The sequence below is a fragment of the Ranitomeya imitator genome, chromosome 3 (genome assembly GCF_032444005.1).
Source record: "Ranitomeya imitator isolate aRanImi1 chromosome 3, aRanImi1.pri, whole genome shotgun sequence".
Lineage (NCBI taxonomy): Eukaryota > Metazoa > Chordata > Amphibia > Anura > Dendrobatidae > Ranitomeya > Ranitomeya imitator.
Genome location: NC_091284.1, coordinates 415,885,180 through 415,903,769, shown reverse-complemented (window position 1 = coordinate 415,903,769; position 18,590 = coordinate 415,885,180). Strand labels below are relative to the sequence as shown.

Here is an 18,590-nt window from a genome sequence, read left to right as displayed (position 1 = left end):
CCAGAGAGATGATTCTAGTCCTGTATTCATCCAAAATGCATCATAAAAGCAATGTACCCTCATCCATGTTATATCTGGGAACTATTGGGCCACTCCTTCTGATTTCTCCCGCAGGTCCCTCCCATGTTACCATGGAGTCTGTACACAATTGAAAGATATAGCATTAAAATATAATGCAATTTAAAAACAATACTTACATAAAATCACATAGGAAAGTAAGAAAAGTATCAGTGATGTGCAGTACCAAGTCACCTTGATACTTTGCTCATGTCCATGTTGCTGTAGTATATTGTGCCATAATTCAAAAAGGAAGGGGAAGACCCCTGTTATGGAAACACCAATCAGGGAATATCTCTCAAACTTAGGTGTAACTCCCCATGTCAGTGTATCAGGCATTGATGCTTAGTATATGGGTGCATCCTCCCACACCAGCTGTGTGTATGCCTGCTGCTCTGATGTGAATATCATGTGATCACATGTCACTACATTGAGGTCATGTGCCTCTATTGCATCATGTGGGTTAGTGACCATAGTCATGTGGCAGGATGTCATAAAGCAATGACTCCTCCCATGGAGGCTGTATACATGCTGAAAGATTTTGAAACGGCGAATCTGTGGTCCCCACATCTCTGCATATTTTTTTTTGTGCTTAAAATACAAAGGTGATGTGTAATAGTTAACTTTAGGTCTTTTAGAGATCATTTTATCTACAACTTGTTTAACTGTTCACAATAACAGTAAGTTTGACCAGGGGTGTTCAAGCTTTTACATTCCACTGTAGCTCTCCAACCTCTCTTCCTATTCCTCCGGCTGCCACCAGCCTCCTATCAGAGACCGTAGAAACAAATAATTTCCAAGGCATCCGAAAATATTGATTTCTAAACTTTTCCTGAGTTAAAACATTAGCATTGTTGTTTCTAAATTATTATGAACTTGTTTTCTTTGCATTATTTGAGGTCTGAAAGCACTGGGCTTTTTTTTCAATTTTGACCATTTTTCTTTGTCAGAAAAAAAATTAAAAAATTTTTGCTTGGAAATTCGGAGACATGTTGTCAGAAGTTTATAGAATAAATTAACAATTTACATTTTACTGAAAAATATACTCCTGTCCACAGACTCAATTAATCAGTCAGACTCTAACCTTTACAACATGGGCAAGACCAAAGAGTTTTCTAAGGATGTCAGGGACAAGATCATAGACCTGCACAAACCTGGAATGGGCTACAAAACCTACGTAAGATGCTGGGTGAGGAGACAACTGTTGGTGCAATAGTAAGAAAATGGAAGAAATACAAAATGACTGTCAATCGACATTGATCTTGGGCACCATGCAAAATCTCAGCTCGTTAGGTATCCTTGATCATGAGGAAGGTGAAAGATCAGCCTAAAACTATACATTGGCAACCTGTTAATGATCTCAAGGTTGCTGGGACCACAGTCACCAAGAAAAGCATTGCTAACAAATTACGCCGTAAAGGTTTAAAATTCTGCAGTGCCCGCAAGGTCCCCCTGCTCAAGAAGGCACATGTGCAGGCCTGTCTGACGTTAGCCAATGAATACCTGGATGATTGTGTGAGTGATTGGGAGAAGGTGATGAGACAAAAATTGAACTCTTTGGCATTAACTCAACTCGTCATGTTTGGACTAAGAGAAATACTGCCTATGACCCAAACAACATCGCCCCTACTGTTAAGCATGGAGGTGGAAACATTATGTTTTGGGGGTGTTTCTCTGCTAAGGGTACAGGACTACTTCACCGCATCCAATGGGAGAATGAATGGACCCATGTACAGAAAAATCCTCAGTGACAACCTCCTTCTCTCCACCAGTACATTAAAAATAGGTTGTGGCTGGGTCTTCCAGCAAGACAATGATCCAAAACATACAGCCAAGGCAATAAAGAAGTGGCTCAAAAAAATGCACATTAAGGTCATGGAGTGGCCTAGCCAGTCTCCAGACCTTAATCCAATAGAAAACCTATGGAAGGAGTTGAAGCTTCGAGTTGCCAAGCGACAGCCTCAAAATCTTAGAGATGATCTGCAAAGAGGAGTGGACCACAATTCTTCCTGACATGTACGCAAACCTCATCATCAACTACAAAAAACTCTGACTGCTGTGCTTGCCAACAAGGGTTGATATTAAGTCTTGTTTGCCAGAGGGATCAAATACTTATTTGTCACTGCAAGCTGCAAATAAATTTATATAATTTATACAATGTGATTTTCTGGATTTTATTTTTGATTTTCTATCTCTCAATGTTAAATTTAACCTACCATTAAAATTATAGACTGTTCATGTCTTTGTCAGTGAGCAAACTTACAAAATCAGCAGGGGATCAAATAATTATTTCCTTCACTGTATGTATATATATATATATATATATATATATATATATATATATATATATATATATATATATATATATAATTCATTTTTTATAGCACCATTTATTCCATGGCGCTTTACATGTGAAAAAGGGGGCAAATATAGACATATACAATAAACATGAGCAACAAAACAAGGCACTAACAGGTACAGAGGGAGGGAGGACCCTGCCCGCGAGGGCTCACAGTCTACAGTGGATGGGTGAGGATACACTAGGAGAGGGTAGAGCTGGTTGTGCAGCGGTTCAGTAGACTGAGGATCACTGCAGGCTGTAGGCTTGTCGGAAGAGGTTCTTTATGAAGGTGTCTATGGTAGGCAAGAGTCTGATGTGTTGGGGTAGAGTGTTCCAGAGTATGGGGAAGCAAGGGAAAAGTCTTGGATGTAGTTGTGGGAAGAAGAGATAAGAGGGGAGTAGAGAAGGAGATCTTGAGAGGATCGAAGGTTGCGTGTAGGTAAGTACCGGGAGACGAGGTCACAGATGTATGGAGGAGACAGGTTGTGGATGGCTTTGTATGCCATAGTAAGGGCTTTGAACTTTAGTCTCTGGACGATAGGAAGCGAGTGAAGGGCTTGGCATAGGGGAGAGGCTGGGGAATATGGGTTCCAAGGCGTAATGGGGTGCATATGACTGACTATAATTTTGTGCAGATTTGCTGCAGATTTACTGCGGATTTTGTGCGGGTTTCTTGCGTTTTTACCCCTGCAGATTTCTATAATGGAATGGGTACAAAAACGCTGCAGATCCGCACAAAAGAAGTGACATGCTACTTCTTTTAATCCCCAGCGTTTCAGCACGGAATTTTCCACACCATTATCACAGCATTTTTTTTTTCATTGAATTACATAGTACTGTAAATCACTTGCGGATCTGCAGCGTTTCAGCACAGTAAAAAACGCTGGGTATGTGAGAAGAGTAGAAAGCCCTGGCCGTGAGTTCCAGGGCGTCAGCACTAGAGAAGTTAAGTGGAGCACCCCCAGACACAGGGCCACAGCTTACTCGGTACCGGTCCTTTCTGTCTCAGTTCTGGGGTTGTCACGGTGGCTGGACCCGGTCCGTGACCCTGCCAAGGGGCGTCCAATAAAAGGGATGATGGTAGTTTGTCAAGGTTTTGTGACGCCACCTGTGGTGTTCGGTCAGGGCGACCGACGCTGCTTGGGGTCCGCTGGGGTGATGGAATGGCAGCTAGATGGTATACCTTCCCACAGGTGAAGTATGTCCCCAGGGCTTCCCAGTAAGGTGGATGGTGATGGTGTGAGGTGCAGAGAATAACGAGGACACAAGGTTGCAGTCTCTTTACCTCTTTACTGAAGACTTCAGGATACTCAATCCAGAGCACGGTTAACAGGGCTGTCTGAGACCGGCCGGTCCGATGGCACATCCAGAGTTCCCTTTGCAGGTGGAAATCGTTGCCTACCAATAGCGCCTGCGTGTTGTAGTGCTACCCTGCTGAGCATTCAGAATAGTCCTCACAACTTTTGTTCTCGTTCGTTCGTTCTAGTTCTTTCTAATTCTTTCTCTTTCGTTCCAGATGTTTCTAGTTTCTCGTCCCCCAGGTATGTTATGGCTAGGACGCACCCGTATGATGGGAAGGCTCGGAGCTCTTCCGGGACCCTAGAGACGCCCTTCTCCACGCGTTGCCCCCTATGTCTGCGTAGGAAATTTAAGGTAGACAGCCAACCTATAATTAACTGTCCTGCGGAGTTTGAAGTAAGGCATAGAGTCAGTTACTTCCTCGGTGTTCCGGCCACCGGCTACGCGCCTCAGTAAGATGTTGCCATTCTCCGGGCACGACTCCTACTGGCTCTCCTTTGTGCTTGATCTCGTTTCTCACTGTTCCAAAATATCCTTCGCTTCGTGTCTCTTTCTTAGGATACCGCCGCGGGGTGTGCAGGCTCGGTTCCGTAACGTTCTATTCTGGTCGCTAGGTACCTGCCAGGTTCCCACGCTGACAGGGACCCCCCTGAATCTTCTCCCTGCAACACCCCCTGCGACGGGATGTTGCCTGAATCCAACCCAGTCAGCTTCTGACTAACTTCCTATCCAACCCCTAGTTTTACCAGTGTGGGGAGTGGCCCAATAAATAAAGCCTTTTTCTCCCCCTAGTGGCCGGAGTGTGAAGTGTAATGTGTGCTGGTGATACCTGGTCAGAAGAACTCCTTTAGTGCCATCAGACGTACCATCACTCCCCTTAGCGGCGGAGCGTCATACTGCAACGATCAGGTCTCTGGGGCGCTGCACTCCCCCCGGTTAAATCCAGTACTCCTGGACTGGGAAGAAGAACAACAACACATGTCAGCAAAAGACATACAAAATTTTGGAATGCTTGAAACAAGTAAATAAAACAAAGCTTCCCTTTATGGGAGGTGAGGACACTTGAACGTTACAAACAAAACAAGGTTAAATATTTTTAAATAACATTTTGACTATAAATAACTTCTGGTACCCTGCCGGGTATTCTACTAAGTGCAAATTCTGAACCATAATTTAACTTTTCCTTTAAGGGCGTATAAGCTGAACCCACTAAAGGCCTACTATAAAGTACTACAATACAAACTCAAATTTTCTTCTCTTTCTAGCTTCACCAATGCAGGACCACCTAGCTCCTTGGCTGGGCCTACTGTCATTGTCTTCTATCAGCAACCAACTTTCGTTCTACGGTTCTCAGGAGGACTCTCTCTCTAACCCCTACGGGTTTAGGTAGGAAAAGAGTAGAAAGACAAACAGTTAACAATTTACAGTTTATCGGGGTTTCAAGGTTTATTTCTTTGATGTTGGTGGTTGTAGCTCTGCAGGCAGTAGTGGGCGGGGCCACCCACCCAGGCACCTGTGGGCACTCGGCGTGGTCACAGGAGATCCTTTGCTCCAGACAGGGGTCTGGGTGGCGATTGTTCTGAACCTCGCAACAGCCGGGGTACTAACCACTGCTGAGGCGGGGCTTTCCGCCACCACGGTAGTCGTGGTGTCCACGGTGCAGGTGGTGGTCTTAACGATGGTGCACGTGGGGGTCACCACCGTAGTTTTGGTGATGGCAGTGGTCCGGTCACAAGGGGGCACCCTTGCCACAGGGGACAGCTTCTCCGACGCTTTGTCTGATGGTGTCTCGGGGCCCTGCCGCTTGTGAACATTCAGGGCGAACCACCCTCTTTCCCCAAAGTGTCGAGTGTAGGTTACCTCGTCCCCTGGGTAGAGATCCCAGTCCGGGTGGCCCTCTCTGAGGTGGGACTCCACATCCCTCCGATTGACGAAGACCTCGGAATACAGGTCCAGCTCCTTGATGAAGCCCCATCCCCCATGGAGCTTGAAATCCACAAAGGTGCCCTGGCTGCGCGGGGCCTGGTGGGCGGTACGGTCCTTGCGGGCCCGGTCCTTCACCGCAAGGTCCCGCCCATAATGGGCCTCTCGCTGGGCCTGGTACTTCCTCTCCTGCTCCACCCACTGCTGATCCAGCTGGGCCTGGTATTCTTCCCAGCTAAGGGCCTCCACCACCTCCCCTTCCTGCGTCTTCACCCCGGGGAACCCCATGAAGTCAGGTCCCGGGTTCACCCAGCGGCATACTGTGCGCTCGGCATAGACCTCGCCTGGCATGGTGATCGGCGAGATCGGGGCCTTTAGGAAGTGTTCCATGCCCGTGGCCCGGTCCCAGTGTGGAAGGCGCTGACGGGTGTGGGGACCAGGGGAAGGGGGTGCCGCGACGAGGCCTATCAGCAGGTCCTCCGCTTGCGAGACGGGGTCAGCAGACTCACCGGCCGATGCGGCTTCCTCCCTTGCAGCCAGCTCCGGTGATGGCAAAGGATCCGGTGTCGGGGGTTCCTCCGCCAGTGCCTCCTGGCACGAGGCCTTGGTCTCCAGCCTCCACTGGAGAAGCTGCTCCATGAGATCCTCCATCTCACCCTGCAGGAGACCGGTCCCAGCCATGGAGATCTGGCTGCTGTGCTCGTCCGGGTAGCTGGGGGAGCCCTCTGCTTCAACCCCGCATTCTGGGTCTGAGCGACTGGCCATGGCGTCCTCCACGTGGGTCGCTTCCTGGTCTCTTTCCCGCTCTCTCCTTCATGGGCGGTTCCGTTTTCTCTGTCTCTGCCATCCATTGAGAATCAGGAGGCGGATCTCGGCCGCTGACGGACATGTCTTCAAGGTACAGAAATATTTAGACTGGGCGGTCATTGTCGTTCGCGCTCTTCAGTTCTTTCACACCCACTTCCACGCCCTTCTTCTTCTCCTGCGCTCCTCGTGGCGCTGTAATGGCGGCGGTTTTGGCGGGAATCTTGCGGCAATCAGCAATACACAGTCCTTGCAATACATCACGGTTCAAGCACAATTCAATCACAGTTCCAAGGCACACATGACCCAATTCTTCAGGCTTAAGTACGATCCTGTTCGTGACGCCAAGTTGGAGCATCCCCAGACACAGGGCCACAGGTTACTCGGTACCGGTCTTTTCTGTCTCAGTTCTGGGGTTGTCACGGTGGCTGGACCCGGTCCGTGACCCTGCTAAGGGGTGTCCAATAGAAGGGGTGATGGCAGTTTGTCAAGGTTTCGTGACGCCACCTGTGGTGTTCGGTCAGGGTGACCGACGCTGCTTGGGGTCCGCTGGGGTGATGGAATGGCAGCTAGATGGTATACCTTCCCACAGGTGAAGTATGTCCCCAGGGCTTCCCAGTAAGGTGGATGGTGATGGTGTGAGGTGCAGACAATAACGAGGACACAAGGTTGCAGTCTCTTTACCTCTTTACTGAAGACTTCAGGATCCTCAATCCAGAGCACGGTTAACAGGGCTGTCTGAGACCGGCCGGTCCGATGGCACATCCAGAGTTCCCTTTGCAGGTGGAAATCGTTGCCTACCAATAGCGCCTGTGTGTTGTAGTGCTACCCTGCTGAGCATTCGGAATAGTCCTCACAACTTTTGTTCTCATTCGTTCGTTCAAGTTCTTTCTAATTCTTTCTCTTTCGTTCCAGATGTTTCTACTTTCTCGTCCCCCAGGTATGTTATGGCTAGGGCGCACCCGTATGACGGGAAGGCTCGGAGCTCTTCCGGGACCCTAGAGACGCCCTTCTCCACGCGTTGCCCCCTATGTCTGCGTAGGAAATTTAAGGTAGACAGCCAACCTATAATTAAAGGGACACTGTCACCTGAATTTGGAGGGAACAATCTTCAGCCATGGAGGCGGGGTTTTTGGGTGTTTGATTCACCCTTTCCTTACCCGCTGGCTGCATGCTGGCTGCAATATTGGATTGAAGTTCATTCTCTGTCCTCCATAGTACACGCCTGCGCAAGGCAAGATTGCCTTGCACAGGCATGTACTACGGAGGACAGAGAATGAACTTCAATCCAATATTGGAGCCAGCATGCAGCCAGCGGGTAAGGAAACGGTGAATCAAACACCCAAAAACCCAGCCTCCATGGCTGAAGATTGTTCCCTCGAAATTCAGGTGACAGTGTCCCTTTAACTGTCCTGCGGAGTTTAAAGTAAGGCATAGAGTCAGTTACTTCCTCGGTGTTCCGGCCACCGGCTACGCGCCTCAGTAAGATGTTGCCGTTCTCCGGGCACGACTCCTACTGGCTCTCCTTTGTGCTTGATCTCGTTTCTCACTGTTCCACAATATCCTTCGCTTTGTGTCTCTTTCTTAGGATACCGCCGCGGGGTGTGCAGGCGCGGTTCCGTAACGTTCTATTCTGGTCGCTAGGTACCTGCCAGGTTCCCACGCCTGACAGGGACCCCCCCCCCCTGAATCTTCTCCATGCAACACACCCTGCCACGGGATGTTGCCTGAATCCAACCCAGTCAGCTTCTGACTAACTTTCTATCCAACCCCTAGTTTTACCAGTGTGAGGAGTGGCCCAATAAATAAAGCCTTTTTCTCCCCCTAGTGGCCGGAGTGTGAAGTGTAATGTGTGCTGGTGATACCTGGTCAGAAGAACTCCTTTAGTGCCATCAGACGTACCATCACTCCCCTTAGCGGCAGAGCGTCATACTGCAACGATCAGGTCTCTGGGGCGCTGCATTAAGTACCGACCATATTGGCACCCAGAGGGGAAAAAAGACATAGAACCGCGGGTCGAGTAAAGGATCCTTGCTAAACAAAACCGTAGTGTCAAGTTGGGTTGTGGTGAAAGGCCGGGGTCACACTTGCGTGTGCAATACGAAAAACTCGCGCGAGTCTCTCGCATCAATACCTGACACTGCTGCCGGCACTCAGGACCGCAGGGTGCAGCCGCATATATTTCTATGCAGCTGAACGCTCTGGTCCCGAGTGCCGGCGGCAGTGCCAGGAATTGATGAGAGGGACTCGCGCGAATTTCTCGCATTGCACACGCTAGTGTGACACCAGCCAAATAGTGAGAAAAAAGTGAATACGGAGGACAAGTAAAGAAGAAAGTTGAAGATAGAGAAAAAAGGGAAGGAAACTGTGTGGAAAATGCTCTGAGTTGTAAAGGAAACATCCATAAAACAGTGTACTCGATATCTCTTGTAATATTCCCTACCAAGTTAAGTAAAAAGTTTATTTCTAAATGGTTTGCCTCCTTGAACTGTCCAACACCTGGCCCTGGCAAACCAATTTCATCGATAACATATGACTTGCACAGGTGTAGTGATCACAAAGCAAAAGTCCACACACCAATCCAGGACCCCCACTTTCATGAACTGTGGTGGGGTGCAAGAGATGAGAACCTCGCTGACAGCTACTGCCCCATGCCACGTTACATACGTACAATGTGTTTTGATCACTTATTTATTTGGGAGAGGTGTAGCAAAAAAACTAAAATCTGGTGTTTTGATTTGTTTTCCTTCAGCGTTTTATCATATGAATTAAATAACTTCATTTTTTGATAGATCAGACCTTTATGTATGAGTAAGGAGGAGGACCAAGTAACTGTATTGAACCAGGTCTGGAACTGTTGTGAAAGTGCGCGCAGCGTGGTGCAGTTTCCTGCCGGCAGTGGACAGAGGCAAGGTGCGTTCGCAGCGGGCTTCAAGGGGTGCGCTTGCAGGTTGCGACAACGCGAGGCCGATCTGATGCGAGGATGCTGCCGGAGCTCACCGCAGTAATAAGGAAAGAGTTGGAAGCCCTATTCAGCTAAGTGCTGGACGCCAGCTTAAGAGCCAGGGCAGAGTTCAGGACTGTTCACTGCTGCCCTCGTTCTCGGACCGTGGCCTGCAGTACCCCGCTGGAGAAGCAGCGCACAAGTGGTTGTCAGCACTACAGTCTTGGTGGGAACAGGCAGCGCGCAGCATAGAGAGAGAAGTGCAGCGCATCCCGTAGCTGACAGAGATCATGGTGCAGTGTGTTTCGTGACCGTGAGTACAGCGCACGTGCCGCAGAGAGAGAACCGAGTACTGAATAAACTTTTGTAACCCACCTTACCAGCATATACTTTCCTGCCCACGGGAGACCCTGATTGTGCTGCGGCCTTGTGTGCTGCGGCCGCATATGTTCATCGACTAGGGGCTCAGTGGAAGGCATCGGACACTGACCACTGCCGCCAGAAGACGGACCACCATTACCAGCTGAACCTTCTTGTACCAGCACCGCACAAGCCATTGACTTCTTAGCAGAATTCACAGTCTGAGTAACTACTGTCACGTTAAGTAATTCACAGGAACTGCTGTCATCTGAACTGTTATTCTTCAATTCACAATATCCTTTGCCATTTGAACTGTTTAATCCCCTGTTTAACCCTTTACATCCCTGCCTGGAGTATTCCCCTGTTATTAAAGGGAACCTGTCACCCCGTTTTTTGAGATTGAGATATAAATACTGTTAAATAGGGCCTGCGCTGTGTGTTACTATAGTGTATGTAGTGTACCCCGATTCCCCACCTATGCTGAGAAATACATTACCAAAGTCGCCGTTTTCGCCTGTCAATCAGGCTGGTCAGGTCGGGTGGGCGTGGTGACATCGCTCTTTTCTTCCCCAGCTTTCCGTTGGTGGCGTAGTGGTGTGCGCATGTCCAGAGTTCCGAATCCCCTGCACGCACGTGAAGCAAAAGCGCGCGTTCTGCGCTATTGCCCCTGTCATCGGTGGGGGTGGCCATCTTCCTGGGGCCGCGCGTGCGCAGATCGAGTGCTCTGCTGCACGGGGCTTCAGGAAAATGGCCGCGGGATGCCGCGCGTGCGCATTAGAGATCGCGGCGGCCATTTTCCCAAAGCCGAGTTTGCATCTCGGCTTTGGGAAAATGGCCGCCGCGATCTCTAATGCGCACGCGCGGCATCCCGCGGCCATTTTCCTGAAGCCCCGTGCAGCAGAGCACTCGATTTGCGCACGCGCGGCCCCAGGAAGATGGCCGCTCCCACCGATGACAGGGGCAATAGCGCAGAACGCGCGCTTTTGCTTCACGTGCGCGCAGGGGATTCGGAACTCTGGACATGCGCACACCACTACGCCACCAACAGAAAGCTGGGGAAGAAAAGAGTGATGTCACCACGCCCACCCGACCTGACCAGCCTGATTGACAGGCGAAAATGGCGACTTTGGTAACGTATTTCTCAGCATAGGTGGGGAATCGGGGTACACTACATACACTATAGTAACACACAGCGCAGGCCCTATTTAACAGTATTTATATCTCAATCTCAAAAAACGGGGGTGACAGGTTCCCTTTAAACTTGGTAACCCTTGCTCTGCCTCCTGTCCGTCACTGCATCCCTCAACCTGCTTACATATGCAGCAACATCGAATATACATTTTTTAATGTCTTTACTTTATAAAAAAAAGTAATAATGACTTTAACATTTTTACCAAATTTTCCTTTTTTATAGTCTTCATAGAGGACTTAAACCTTTGATCACCTGATTGTTGGTTCTAACCTGAAACACAACTGTATTGCAGTATTGAGCTAAAATCACAACCTAATACAGAATTACCAACAAGACTACAAATTTGACAAAATGATCAGCCCCCGCCAATTGGCAGTTTCCAAAGCAGGTCTCTTAATCATGGCTCTTATTTTCCTGTGCTTTATCAATTGCCATTTCATCTCTATATTTAAATAAAAACAGCATAGGCTCCGAACAAAGTACTGACAGCTTGATGTGTTACAGCAGAACTTGTGGTGAGCTTTATAGTTTATAGTTCTAATACAGCAGCTCTGTTATTCATCAGAACTGTCACTCAAGGAGTAGTGTCCGCCCCCAGAAACCAGGAAGCAAGGAGACTGCAGAGCTGAGAGCTGCTCAAGAGACAACTTGAGAATAACCCTTTAATACAAGTCATTAGTTGAAATAGAAGTGTCCCTGCTGCACCAAACAGTAACTAGTAGTGACAAAAATTGTTTGTGATAATAAGGGTCATAGAGATAGGAAAGCCTGAAAGATGAAAATATAGAATGAATGGATTTGTAACTAAATATTTTTCCATTACATGGTTTTAATTCCTCTTTATAAAGTAGAATTTACAATGAATATAAATTAGAGAAATGCGATTCATGTTTTCAAATAAGAAAGGGAGAAGACACTGTGCACTGCTTGGGTAAAAAGGAGAAGTGAGAGTTGTGAATAAAGAAGCCATTGGTCCTGCTCAGGCCACTTCCACTGTGTTGTTACAGTCCTGTGACATTTAAAGAAGTGTAGCTACAAATAGGAACGGCAATCTACAGAGGCAACCAAAGCACCCTCGTGCAAAGCATGACCGCGTATCGCCAAAACAGGGTCTTTCCCGTACTCAATCTTCCTGACCCCCACCCCATCCCCAGGGGGCCATTCTCCCCTTCTCCTGTAAATTTAAATTAAACACCAACACGTAAATTTCTTTGGATAATTTTGGCCACAGCGGCCATTTTATTAAACAAACAATAACATAAATAACAACATATATACCATATGTAAAAACCTGGAGGGGAGGGTTCTTGGGGGTAAGAAATCTGGCTCAAAAATAGGCATAAAGCCACCACCAACTTTAAAACCAAACACTTCTTTACCCTCAGCCGTGACCACCAGCTCAAGGGCACCATGTAACCCATTTCGGGCAAACCAAAACCCCAAAGCTCCCGAGGTAAATTCCCCGTCCAGAGCCCGTAAACAAAAGCCAGATCAACCCCGTAAAAACGTCATCACCACCTCCAAGAACCCCACCCCCCGCCAAAACTGCCACTGTGACAATGATAACGAAAACTCCCCTCTGGCAATAACTGATTAAAAAACCGAGATGAGAAAAAACCCAACTCCCCGGCTACCCCTCCATCAAACTGTTCACTTAAACTAATCCACAATAAAGGGAGGGAGGGTGGGCTTCTCTCCTGATGATTCACCTCACAAGTGATCCTTCCCGCACTTCTCCAGCCCCTGCCTCCTTTCCCCACTAGGTCCACCCCTTATTCAAAAATTTCCACCAATCACCTATAAGATCCCTTTTTTTATTCAAAACTCTAAAACTCCCTTCTTGGCAACGCAGTCATGTGGGGGCTTTCATCCAGCTGCGCCCATTACAGCCCCCCTTCTTGACCGCGTATCGCCAAAACAGGGTCTTTCCCGTACTCAATCTTCCTGACCCCCACCCCATCCCCAGGGGGCCATTCTCCCCTTCTCCTGTAAATTTAAATTAAACACCAACACGTAAATTTCTTTGGATAATTTTGGCCACAGCGGCCATTTTATTAAACAAACAATAACATAAATAACAACATATATACCATATGTAAAAACCTGGAGGGGAGGGTTCTTGGGGGTAAGAAATCTGGCTCAAAAATAGGCATAAAGCCACCACCAACTTTAAAACCAAACACTTCTTTACCCTCAGCCGTGACCACCAGCTCAAGGGCACCATGTAACCCATTTCGGGCAAACCAAAACCCCAAAGCTCCCGAGGTAAATTCCCCGTCCAGAGCCCGTAAACAAAAGCCAGATCAACCCCGTAAAAACGTCATCACCACCTCCAAGAACCCCACCCCCCGCCACACACGAACAGCCCTGACCACCTCAGGCTCGTGAGTGCCCCACCGCCACCAAAGCTCTCTCGACTCCTTCCTGTAGCCCGAGTGCCCATAAATCCATACCAACATCATTAAGATGCACTCCATCATCCCTCCAATAATTGCCAATCCCATCCTCCAGCTCCAAATGTCTAACGGCAATACCCCCGTTCCGAGACACAAATCCTGCCACCGCCCTATTCAGCTTCACCCGGGCTCTATTGATCCCTCTATGGGACCGTACATCACGCCACTTCCGCCTTGGTACAATGTCCGACCACACCGTCACAACACCCGGGAAAGATACCCACAACCGTAAAAAATCAAAACGAATGTCTCTGATCAACTCCCTCACTGGCCTAACTCCCAAATCATTTCCTCCAAGGTGAACCACCAAAATGTCCGGGGGTCGATCCAATCTAGCGGCGTTGGCAACTGCCGGCAACAAACTCCGCCATAACATACCCCGGAATCCCAACCATCTAATAACCACCGAATCCCTTACAAAGCCTAATTGCCTACCATTTCGCCTGACATCCGCACGAAGCGCACCCCAATGAACAAATGAATGTCCGATAATCCATGCCAGGAGGGAGGTTCGACCTGAAAAAACACAACAATGATTAACACCATAACAAGGCTCTCTCCCCCACAGACCTAATTCCTAATATAAGACAGATATCGATCCGAACTCCATCTGCCTATTCTTTTGATAACATCAACGCCTAGGCCCAGACCATCCGCCTCGGACGCAGCACCAATTCGAAATGAATGCGACCCGAAATTCTTCGGGTCAACACCCAACGATCCCAAACCCCTCTTCAACAGCGCCGTAAATTGGTAGCGCGACAAAATTCCCCGTTCTGATGTCGTAACAAAGGGCCTGCCCTCAGTGCCGACAGACGCCAATAAGATTCCAAACAGTGCTGCGGGCACATCCCGCTACCGTCAACTCTCCCCAGCACCACTCGCCTACCCCTACCAAGCTGATCAGTCTTAGAACGCCTGATCCAAAATACAATACCTCCTGCCCAAAAGTCAACATCTTCCGCTAACAGACCACCCACCTTATTTTTATTTGGGGACACCAGCTCCCCCAGGCGCAAAGCGCCAAAGAACGCTAAAGAGAAGGCTAACCTAAACAATACAACCTCAAACTGCGAACTACAAATACCGCCCAAAGCCTCCCCAAGCCGTTCCAGCATACCAAAAGAAATCGGCCTACGCTTATCAAAAGACACATTGCCCTTCCGAAAACCCTTCAAAGCCTGCCTTATCAAAAAATCTTTTGTCAGATCAGCTGAACCTTGCAACCGAAAACCAAAGGCCAGACCCGCAACAACTTTGTTTAACCTCGAAACGGACCATCCCCATTCGGCCGCCTTACCCATCAAAGCCAGCAGAGCCATAATCTTATCGCCGTCGGATTCCACTGGGCCGCATTGGACCAACCAACCTTCCCACATCTCCCACGCCGCTGCATAATCCGACCATGTCCTGCTCGACAGTGAGGCCTGTATCAAGCGACCTCCCCTTCCGCAACAATCTGCCACAGATGCGAAGGACATCCCGCTCCTGTAGGTTCCGAATCTGGCGCCAGTTCCCGGAATCGGTCCCACTGAAAACGAGATAAAGCATCAGCTATATTGTTTTGGACACCTGGTACATGCACCGCCGAAATTCACGAATTCAATTCCAAACACCTCAACACCAATTCCCTAACCAACCTAATCACGGGGGGAGAAGAGGAAGATAAACTGTTGATAACTGACACGACACTCAAGTTATCACAATGGAATCGTACCCGACGATCCTTAAAATTCTCGCCCCAAATAAACGCTGCCACTACAATTGGGAACAACTCCAACAATGCCAAATTTTTGGTTAGCCCGTTTTGCCGCCATTCTTCCGGCCACACTCCGACACTCCATTTGCCTGCACAGTAGGCGCCATAACCGGCTCCCCCTGCTGCGTCCGTATAAATTTCACAATCAAAGGCGTTCAAATCCTCCTGCTGAATCAATGATCTGCCATTATAATTTTCCAAGAAACGCTGCCAAACCAACAGATCGTCCTTGTGCTCCCGGCTCAAACGTATGAAATGATGAGCTGCACGGACTCCCGCCGTAGCTCTGGACAACCTTCGGCAAAAAATCCGGCCCATAGGCATGATCCGGCACGCAAAATTTAAGCGCCCTAGCAACGACTGTAACTCCTTCAACGTCACTTTCCTCAATTTTCCGATTCTGGACACCTCCTGCTTCAGCAACAACAATTTGTCGTCGGGCAACCTGCATTCCATCTTTCTAGAATCGATAAGAATCCCGAGAAAACTTAAGACCGTACAGGGACCCTCTGTTTTCTCCTGCGCCAAAGGGACCCCGAAATGCCCGGACACCCATTCCATGGTGGCCAATAAATTACCGCAAACCGCAGAGTCCGGGGGGCCCACAAACATGAAGTCATCCAAATAATGAATGACCGAAGCAACATCAGAAACGTCTCTAACAACCCATTCCAAAAAAGTACTGAAAGTTTCAAACAACGAGCAAGAAATGGAACAGCCCATCGGCAAACACCTGTCTAAATAAAATTCTCCATTCCAAAAACAACCTAGTAACGGAATGCTCTCCGGATGTACCGGCAGAAGCCGAAAGGCAGACTCGATGTCTGTCTTCGCCATCAAGGCCCCCGCTCCGTACATACGAACCCATTGCACTGCCGCATCGAACGACGTGTATACAACCGAGCATAATTCCTCCGCAATGCCATCGTTAACAGAACAACCTTTTGGGTACGATAGGTGCTGGATTAAACGAAACTTATTTGGCTCCTTCTTGGGCACCACCCCCAATGGAGAAACGATCACCCCTTCCATAGGCAGCGAACTAAACGGGCCCGCCATTCTTCCTAACTCCACCTCTTTTGCTAACTTACTCGAAACAACATCCGCATGTAAACTTGCTGACCTCAGATTTTTTGTAGAAAAGGGGACCGTATGATTCGGGTGAGGAATCCTAAAACCTTCAGCAAAACCGTCCCTAATCACCACCGCCTTCAACCGGTCCGGATATCTACTTAGATAAGGGGCCATCTTTTGAAGCCTCACCGGCGTCACCCCCATGACCGCTACCCCCTGCTGGCTTGCCCCTTGCTTTTCTGAAACATTTTGAAGCCCCGTGTGAAGCTCCGCTACAATGGGAACACACGTGCTTAAACCTGCAGGTATTGCCATACTTGCACTGGCCGTCGTTGAACTGCCAGCACGTTCCCGTTTTTTCCTTCGCCCCTTGATACCCCTGTCCTCCTCCTCCCCCTTGTCCTGATTGCTGACTACTACTCCCCGCGCCCCCTTGAAAGGACTGCCCGTACCTCACAGGGGCCATCACCTTCAGCCACAATCCAATGTCCTTATGCTCCCATTTTATCTCAGGCCTAACCGCCTTCCGCTGCCTGAATTGTTCATCGTAACGCTGCCAAGCCTGGCCCCCATACGTACGATGTGCCTCACCAATAGAATCAAAGTAACAGAAAAGACCCGAGCAATTTTCCGGGAATTTTTCTCCTATCACACTGGCCAAGATAGCAAAAGCCTGTTGCCAATTAACAAACGTTTGCGGAATCAGGCGCCAACGCCTTTTTTCCTCCTCTTCCTTTTTGCTATCATCTTTTTTCCCTTTGTCCAGATTAAATTTTTCCAAAGGGAGGAGGGAGAAAATCTCGACAAATTCATCCTTCCAGATCTTCTCCTTCACCTCCTTCTTTAAATGGGCACCGAGGGGACCCTCAAAGCACACAAAGACCTCCCCTTTTGCCCGATCATCCAACTTTATCTCATCCTTCTTACCCGTCTCCGTTTGAACCGACACTGACACCCCAGCTGCCTGGGCCGACGCGGCCGCCCCAGACCTCACTAATTCACCGGAGCCCCCTCCCCCGGCTGTACTAACAGGATCCACCAACCAAGCCCCAGCAGGTGACCCTCCCATATTACTTGCTGGCCCCGCGTCCAATCGCCTCAAAATATGCGACATACCTGCCAAAAGCTCTCTAACGCCAGGAAGCCCAGAACCAGCGTCCCCTACCCCCTCCACTAACCCCACCGTACCCGGCACCGAAATAGGAATAGACATGTACTCACGAGGCTGCGCAGGTGCTGTGTCCCCACCAGCCGTGTCTCCGGAATCCCGCTGTTCGCCATCTTCTGGATGTTCGCTCTCAGATCCGGGGTCGTCGCTGCCGCTGAATTGCCCCAGGCCCGCGCCCCTGGCCTCCACGTCACCAGGGGGGACCGAGACTGGCGATACACTCCTGTCGCTGGACCTCCTGGCGGATCTTGACCTGACGGCTGTTTGCAATCCACCTCGGCCTCCTGGCCTACTTGCCCGACCGGCACCTGCCCCACGACCAACGCGTCCCGGGCCCAGCTGAACCACCGATGCCAGCCTGCCCGTCGCCCTACTCTGTCGTCTCGTGCCGCTGCCAGGCCCACCTAGGGGAGGTGAGCCCGCCGCTGTCACCGCTGCTCCATAGCTCCCCCTCACTGCTGCCGTCGCTGGACTCCTGGCTCCTCCTGTTGTCGCCGCCGCTGACTGTGCTGTAAGTCTGCTGTTCCTGGCGCCGCTGGGGGGCGCCGCACTTCCCCTCGATCCCGGACTAGGCCGCACTACCTGTGCGGCCCTCACCGCTGACGTCGCTGTGCTCCCTTCTCCTCCTGACTCTGCCGCCGCTGCCCGCGCTGTGCTCCGGCTGCTTCTGGCACCGCTAGAGGGCGCCGCACCGCCGCTCGCTCCCGGACTAGGCCGCACTTCCGTTGCGGCCCTGGCTTCCGCTGCGGCCCTGGCATCGGGCCGTGCCTGGCTGGTCGCCGCTCCACGTCGCCGCCTCGCGCCGGCAGAGCCGCCGGGTGGATTCCTGCCGGAGGGGGGGACGGGCAGGATGGTCGCGCCGCGTCCCGCAGCCCCCGCAGGGTCCCCGGAGGGGCTCCGCGGCCTGCGCCTGCCGCGCGGTGACATGTCGGGGGACAATCTTTCTGGGGGCCGGGTTCTCCTGGTCCTGCTGCCCCGGCTCCCGCAGTCGCCCAGCAGCCTGGTGAGCTGCTCTTCCAGCCATCCATCGCTCCTGGACCTGGATTCCCTGCGCAGCTGCTCCACGAGGCTGTCTATGGAGGCCATGGTGAGTAGCTGCACACTTCTTCTCTCCTGATGATTCACCTCACAAGTGATCCTTCCCGCACTTCTCCAGCCCCTGCCTCCTTTCCCCACTAGGTCCACCCCTTATTCAAAAATTTCCACCAATCAC

At 50.0% G+C, this 18,590-nt stretch overlaps 1 protein-coding gene across 8 annotated transcripts in view; it reads left to right on the top strand.

Annotated features, from left to right (window-relative positions):
• The window catches only part of LOC138670121 (CYFIP-related Rac1 interactor A-like), a 132,584-nt gene that overhangs the window by 47,243 nt on the left and 66,751 nt on the right, over nt 1-18,590 (top strand). The window lies entirely within an intron of this gene.